Genomic DNA, 8,931 nt, shown 5'->3' on the forward strand with positions numbered 1-8,931 from the left:
GAGAAGTGATGTGTGACGCTCGTATCCTCAAGCTCCCCACTCCATATGTCTGAGAATTAAAATATTCCTTCCAGATGTGCGTTCCTCTAACAGGCTGAAGAAAACTGACTCTTTCACCTCATTTGCTTGGGGGACATGATCACATCTTCATTCAAATAAATACTCTTTTTCTGCAATTGTCTGCAGTAAAAAACAGCAAAGAAGTCCTTTCTTTCATATAGTCAGTCAACTTTTATTAAAAGCAAGCTGGAAATGAGCTGTGTAGAAAAAAATGTGAATTTAGCACAAAACAAGATATGCTGTCCTTAACACATGTGTTAACAGGCCTTTCATTCTGCAGGTGCTAAGGGTGCAGCTGCACTGTTCAGTTTCCAATGCCATGTTTGAGAGAGATGTGGTCCTAACGAAGGGAAACCAAAGGGTCAGAAGTCTAAATGGCAACAAAATGAAAGAACTGAGGTTCATTGGTCTAACAATTTTTTTTAATTGCAGGGATACATAGGAGTCGTCTTTCCATTTGTAAAATACACCTGATTGGAAAAAAAGAAAAAGGAATAAACTTTTCTCCATGTCCTTGGTCCACAGAAAAAAAAAAAATAGCAAGATTAGACTGGAGCAGTGTTGATTCAGTTAAGCATTAGGAAAAACTTTCAAAAAACAAGGATAGTTAAACACCAGAGTAGATTGCCTAGGGATGTTTTGGAATCTCTGTGATTGGAGCTTTATAAGAACAGGTTAGACAAACATCTGTCAGGAATGATTTAGGTATAGTTGATCTTGCCTTGGGGTAGGGGGTTGAACTAGACGACCTCTAAAGGTTCCTTTCAGCCCTCTTATGATTCTATAAAAAAATATAGGAAATGATTGCATGTAGAATTGAGCTTGGCACCTTTTAGTAAATCTCATTGTTTCTGCTTTTCTGTTGTTCGCTTTGCAGCTTAGCCATGCTGAGGACTCCAGGTTCCAACAAGAATCTTAAAAGGCTGTTTGATGCCAAATTATGCTCTGGTTCTTTTACACTGTTACATTTAATTAGGGTTTCTAATTAATCTTCTCTGTGTATTACACTATATCCAGCCATCAATGTTAATAAAATCTTTGCTTAGTTCAAAGATTCTCTGAAAGTTTTCATTTGGAAAGTGAGACCATCTGGCCTCTCTACCTCACTAGGATTAGATTCTGGGTAAGGCATACTCCATCTGTTTCTGAGATTCACATACATATTACACAGGAATGTGTGTTGGGGCAAGGCTAAGGAGGGATTTCATGGCAAAGATAACCAAGATACAGTCAGATCTGTCTAGAGAATCTCTTTGATACTCTTGATGCAAAAAATAAGCAAAATTCCTTTTCAAAATGTTCTCAGCATCTCTTCAGAGAAGGGTTATTATTGCTTCCCATTGTGTGAGGAAGGGTATATCTATCCACTGAGAATATACTTCAGCCCTGAACATATGTAGCACAAAATACTGAAATGGTAAACCCTGCTTGGTAATCACTGGGGGTCCCAGGAAAGATTCCTCAGCCTACCCTGGTGTCACTGAGGAGTCCCTGACATACCCAGAGCTGCAGAACTGTTCTCCTGGCCAGCAGTACAGCAGTGCAGATCAAGCCCATATATTTAAAGCCTATATATTTAAACACAGTTTGTGAGCTAGGATGAGTCTGATCCCACATCCTTCTTCATTCCTTCAGATCTTCTTAGCACCCATATATAGTGTTTGGTGTTTTTAAACAGCCAAATCAAATGCCTTGGTCTACTAAACTAATCCTATATCTGATTTGGTACTGAACCACAGATTATACACTGATATGCAACAGGAATATCACTTTTCCAAGCCTTTTTAATTCAAATTTGTTTGCCACATTCTATAGCCTGCATTGTTAGAAAAATGCCCATGCTGTTGGATTGTCATCCTTCTTGACTGAAACCCACTGAGAGAAGAGCTTTTCAAAATAAAACCACTTCATTAAAAATTGCTGTGAGTGTGTGGAATTTCTTCCTCTTTTTTAGCATGTCCTGGTTTTCTTCATGTGCAGTTTACCGAAATACACAGCCAAAGAAGCAAACAAAAACTAAGCAAGAAGCAGAAGAGTTTTGAAAGGGGAGAGTATGCCAATCTAGCTCCTGGATGCAAAGAACCATTGGCTGTGGCTTACCTTCCTTAGCACGGCCATTTAGAACCTCAGCAGATAACAGTGACTTTCATTGATACTGGCAGATTTATGGGGCCATCATTAAAAAAGAGCAAAGTGGCCTTGATCAATGTTTTCAATGGATGAGGTACCTACTTGCTTTCCATCAATATCAGACATGCATCACTACTTTTCCTGCCTGTTCTTTTTTTTTTTTTTTTTTTTTTGAGAAAAGAAATAAATTGTGGCCAAGGGAGCACTAGATTTTTTCTTGAGGCTTCCTGCTATAGTTTTTCCATGGAACAGACAGAGATCCACACAAAAATTTGCTCTGCTCTGGTAGCTCTGCTCAACTCTTTTCTGATAGGTTCCACTTCAGGTCCCCAAGTAAAGATTTGGATTATTTGGGCATCGATACTGGTATTTTGTATTTTGGAAAAAATCAACACGATTACTATCTTTGATGCATAAAAACAGAGAGGCTATCTGTCTTAGAATCCATCACTGACTAACAAATACAATCAGGCTTCATTATCAGAAGGGGCATCACTGGGATCTAAAGGATGAATAAAGTATTTTCAGCTTCTGATTACAGTTGACATAGAAATAACTTTTTCATTTCTATAATGCTGGGGTGTAGGTGCACTTCTTTAAAGTTCGCTCTGTCAAATATTGAAAAGTGTTAAGAATATCTAATTTTACAAACACTTTCAGAAACCCATCAAAGTATTGTTATGGAGAGCTGTAAAACACACACCTGCTCCCTCTGAGGTAGGTCCAAGGTGTTGTTCATAGCAAGGGGTGGCAAACAGTGTCTGAACAGCCCAGTAAACCAGGGCAACCACTGGACTGGGGCCACAGAAAGGACCCTGACCAGGGTTAGCCCCATCGCTCTGACATCTGTTCTTAGATGGATTTTAAATCTCTCTTGTAAAGCCACTTTTTTCTACTATAAAATTTTGAGTAGAGTAAAAATAAATTTTGAGCAAAATACTTTTGCCATCTTTAACTACTTTCTCTTGCTAGAGAATATAACTCAGTTGTTCCTAAAAATATTCATTTAAAAATTCTGCATAGCAAGTGCCAAGACTGATCCCTCTAGTCCTTGCTTCTAACTCCTAGACAGCAATAAAATTCTTAATATTTGAATTGATTTGCTAATTCTGTGTGACAATCTGAGTAACAGATGTATCAGCTAAATGTGTTCTTGCTGTGAAGAGACAGTTTATCAACATATTTTGAGAAAACAGCATGGCCAGACTCCTTTTATCAGTGTAAAAACTGGGGCAGCCTACTAGTTCTCAAGCTCAGCAGAAGGTTAGTAGCGACTTGTTCAAGGTGAATCTTCTCTCCATCTATCTTTATGTACATATAATGAGGACAAAATTTGAGTCTTCCAAATTTCAGATGTTTATATGAGCTCTTCATATTTGTAATAGAGTCTGAGATTGCCCAGAAGAAAGAATTCTCAAGAATCATTGCCACAGACATCGTTATGTTTTTCCCAAGTGGACATAAACCTACAATTATATTAAAAAAAAAGCAAATTATTATTTCTGCCTAGCTGCTGGACTTTGAGAAAAATCTACGAATAAGAAAACTATATCAAACATTCGCAAGACTGAAAAACGTTTCACTTTGTTCTAATTTCTTAAATTATCATAACAATTTTTTTCACCTGTCAATACAATCAGCTTTGTAAATAAATACTTGTACTTTCTTTGCCAATTCTGCATTTGTTCATTAAAAAAACCTATGATGTAAGAACACATTTTTCCAGGTTGAATGCCCTCAACAAGAACAGCTGTGAAAATCTTTTGTATCTGACCACCTTTACAAGTTCATCTATATCAGTCAGATTTCTGCAGAGCAGAAGCAAGCACATGTGAGAGGTGAGCAGATACTGTCGAAATCTTTTGATATTTGGAGAAATCATTATTGAAGAAGAACAAAACAAGTGAAAAGAAATTATAGGGGACAGAAATAAAGATACTCAAAAGAGCCAGATTTTACATTTGTCATTTGTGAGGATCTCAAGATGATATCAAGGGAGAGATTTTCAAAAATTGTAATACTGACTGAATTCAAGCAAATTGTTGGTGTTCAAACTCTCCTCACATATGCCTGTCCTTACTCAGAGCTTCTAAAACCTCCTACAAAAGGGCTGTGCTTGCAAAATGTGCTTCTTTGCATTTTTAGATAATATATAAGTAGATAAGTAAACCTGCCAGAAACATTTTCAGTCAGTGGAGATACTCTCCCAGCCCAGATGTGGTCAGCTACAAGGCTGCTACTGAACATCGAATGAACTTCCACATGCTATCCCTAACAAAGCCATGAATTTTTAAGTCCATGCATGTGGAACTATTGCAGCACTGCTAGCTCCCAGTTGGCCACCGATTATAACTTTTTCTTTGTTATCATCACAGAGATGTAAATATGTTAAATTTTTATGTAGCAAAAGTACCTTCTCCCTTTTGGTACAATTATACTGGAGAAGGAATCATGCCATTTCCACTGTAAAAATGAAATGTTGAACAAGAATATGTAAAATTGGAAATCTTTCAAACACCTCAAAGATAATTATTATAGTGATTATTATTAGGTGATTTTCATGCCTTAAGTTTTAGCTTTCATATATTGCAGATTCTGTACTGCATTAGTATGTAACTCTGAACTTTATATAAAGTGTTAGCAAGTTCTCTTCACAGTTTAGTTAGACAAAACAATCCTTTTCCAGCCCAAGGACCAAGGGCACCATTGCAGCTTTGGGCTCAAAAAGTATAAATATTGGAGAATTGAGGAGAGCAATCTGGGAGGATGGGAATTCATAACCTGAAGCTGTAATTGGACAATTAACCCCAATATGTAAATGGAGCAAAACTAATAAAAGTGTGAAAACTGCTGACTGGTTGTTCACCTTGCATCCATCTTGGGTCCATCTTGGGTAGAGCCACAGCCAGGCTCTTGTACTGCCCAGGATGTGTCCTTTGAAGGCCTTTTAATAAATACCTACTTTATTCCTTTAACACTGTCTAGCCTCTGTTCCAGGGAGCCTCTTTAGGCATCAATTTCTTCTCAACACATAGGAGCTGTGAGAAATTAAATAAGCATATTAACAGTTTTTATGAGAAATTAAATATACCATCACTGTTTTAACATTTCTAGAATGTGCTGGTGGTTAAAAAGAAATAAAAACTTCAGAGCAACAGGAGCAAGTATTCCTATTTTTAACAAGAATCATAACTTGTTATTGTAAATGACCGGATCTCACCGTTTGATGATGCATTTGTATAGAGTCATCAAAAGCCTTTCCCGATTCTTGGTGTTCAGCAACAGCTGTGAGATATATGACCATGAATAGAAATGAATGAGAGCTAAATCATGTGTTAATCATTGCCAGAAGTAGGTCAGACATAAGCTCTCTCTTGATGCTCACAGACACTGCTGTCTGTCACGGTCATCCTCCTCAACTGTCATTAGACTGCCAGTGACAAACTAACAACTTGCAGGAGCTGTGGCACCAGGCAATGGAAACTGGTCTGTCAGAATTCCTGCCTTCTCATGGGCAGCATGACTTTACAGTGAATTCCTTACCACAGAGATCTGGCTTTGAGTGACTGTGCATAGAATAAGAACTACTACATTACTGCGTTGCACCAAGCACTCAGTGACTCATACCATTGCCCAGAGCAGTCCTTTTTCTTCCATTTTCCAGTTTAAAGCCTGGATAAAATGTTCCCAGTATTTCCAATAAATGTCACTCGCTGGGTCTACATGAGCAGGAGGGTTGCTACAGTTCTTCCAGTCACTACTTGCTTTGCTCCTTTGCAATGGCTCTCAAATTTCTACTCTCTTTTCCCTTTGAATTACTTTCCCTTTTCTTTTAATATCAGAAACAGGAGCAGCAAACAAGAGGGTCTATTCTGAATAAGACACATGAACGTTTGTGAAACTGTAGCAATGTCTATCCCTATAACAGACCCCTGCAAAAATGTAATGGGCAGAGAGCTGGACAAGCGTGTATGGCTATAAATATATATACAGACATATATGTAACACAAAACCAAACCATAACCCTAGCCCTAACTCCCAGTGTATCCCAGGTGCTCCCAGCATGCTCAGTCCCAATCATCCCAGTTGCCCCAGCATGATTCCAGTTGCCCCCAGTATGATCTCTTTCACTCCCAGTATAACCCAGTTGCCTCCAGCACACACCCACCATTACCGGTTGCTCCCAGTAGCCCCTAGTATGGTCCCTGTGTTGCAAAAGAGTGTTTGAGTTCATTTAAAGAATCACCAAGGAGAGATTAGTAAAAACCTGATTTAATATTAAGCAACAGCACAACAGAGCTCGTTGGCAAAGGTTCGCTCTGCTGCTTATGAGATTGTTTAGGCACTTGGAGGGAAAAGAAGCAACAAAGAAAATCCAGTCAGTCAAAACAGAAATAAAATGAGAACTCGGTGTGGGTGTAGGTGTGGGTATGGGTGTATTTAGGTGCATGTGACAAAAGGATAGAAAGGGCAAGGACAAAAAGGAATACGGCCTAAAGGCTTAATGGCACTCAAAAGTACTTAAACTTGACTTACAACTTAAATTTAACAGTTTAGCAAAGGAACAACCCTTAGCAGCATTTAACTTAATTTCTAACTTAAACTTACCTTACCCACAGGCCTAACTTAGATAACTAAGGTACTTGAAAAATAAAAGTAATCATCTGGACTAAGTAGGATTTAAGACTATTCTAAATTTTAGAAAATATATCATAACATACATTGATATATTCTGAGTGGGATTAAGATATAAACTTAGAATAAGGGTTCCATAATGCTTATGTATATGGCACTGTTAACATTTTTTTCAGGAGTCTGGGGGAAGTCAGAAAGCCCCTTCTGTTCAAAATAAATGTCCAGGTTTTGTTTAAGAGCCACACAGACTGCTTCAGAATACTCCATTTGCTCTGCTGTCTAGAGCAAAAGATTGATGGCAAACCAATTCTCCTCTCATCCGCAGATGGCAACACTTGGTGGTGGAGGAGATACAGGATCTTAAGAGGAGAGAAATATTGCAAACACAAATATTTCAAAAAATTGAGCTTTTTACTCCCAATTGATTTTAACTAATTTCTGTATAATATTTTTATGCTATTATTAGCATATAGTAAAAGTATCCTATGATGCTGGGGAAATGGATCCAGTGGGAAGATAAAAGCAAAGCTCAAACAAAGAAAGAAAACCATGGGGGTGAAGGATCCCTAGCAAGTACACAAAAATCTTGCCTATCTGACATGGATTTGAAAAATAAGAAAAATGAAGCCAGCAAATGCCTTCTGAACTAAAGAGAGACTCATGTCAGCAACTGTTTGGTCAGCGCCAAAACACAGGTGACTACTAGGCATGAGTGAGATTATTATTGCTGCAAAAACAGAAAATATGAGCAACCCTTTTTTTTTTTTTTACATGCTGTGCCTATTTTCTCCTTTTACCAGTGTTTCACTGGCCCAGATTTTGGTAAAAATACCAATGAGAAAAACCAAGAACAATCCTACTTGAGCAAGAGAAGTTATATTAAGGGCACATTCAAAAGAAATTTAGCTCCTGTTCTGCTTATGTATGAGTGATCACAGCTTGCTTTCTTTTCTTTCCTTCTTTTTCTTTCTTTCTCTCCCACTCTTTCTTTCTCTCTCGCTATCTCTCTTTCTTACCACCAAGTAGCTCAGGCTTTTTAAATCTGAAGAAAAGTTAATAGAAGTTGACAGTAGAAAATGATCTGATGGAATCAAATGAAGCATGTGGATGAGGAATCACCACTATAGCATCCTACTTTGAATAAGTGAAGAGGTGACAAAACTTGGCCTCACCTTCTTCTCACAACAGTACACAAGATGTATCTCTAAAAATTTATAAGCACTGTCCCTTCATAAAAACTGGGTCATTGTGAGCATGTCCAGACTGCAAGTACCCTTTATTTGTACCATGACATAGAGAATGTAAAAGGTTGGGGTTTCAAGATTGCTGAGTATCTTCAGCCAAAACAAGAACAACCGTAATTTTCATTAGATAGCAAAAATAAATTAAGTGTAAGAAACAGGGTTCAGTTTAGGATAATTCTGATCTAGTTTGTACATGTTTTTAGCTGTTAAAATAATATAAACTTGCATTTGAGAATGAGGCCATGTCACATGTACAATAGCACCAGTAAGTGGATTTTTTTAAACTAAATGATGTATACATGGAATCTCAAAATTTTTCTTGAAGTGGCTGAGTGATTTATCTCAACAGATTTCTGTGCTTGGGATTTTCTTTACTCAAAGATGCTCAAAGGAAACAGTTTAATGCAAACTCTCAATATGTCACATTCTGGCAGTGATTGCTTAATGCAGCAGTGCACAAATGAATTGCTCCACTGCATCCTCTGATCATGAATATGAATCGGAGTACTATAAACTGAACTCAATGTACTGATAAGTGACTGCATCTGATTGTGCCAGCAGCCAGATGATTTTCTCATTAATGAGCTGAACTATTAAAAGATGGAAGAATATGAAGCCAAGCCAGCATCGCCTGAGCCTCTTTGCTGACATTTTTACAGGCCTACCAGAAAGCTTTGCCAACCAGTGAAGGAAAATTCATTCCAAAAAATCTTTTATGAATGAAGACAAATAAAAGCTTCAAGGCTCAAATTCTGTTTCAGATTACACGGATGTGACTCCCTTGTAGTTGCAGTGTTTCTGTTTTAGTATGGGACAATCCAGATTTTGATATTAAGGAATTACACTCCTCCTTTGCTCTTCA

Source organism: Geospiza fortis, unplaced genomic scaffold (genome assembly GCF_000277835.1).
Source record: "Geospiza fortis unplaced genomic scaffold, GeoFor_1.0 scaffold41, whole genome shotgun sequence".
NCBI classification, from domain to species: domain Eukaryota; kingdom Metazoa; phylum Chordata; class Aves; order Passeriformes; family Thraupidae; genus Geospiza; species Geospiza fortis.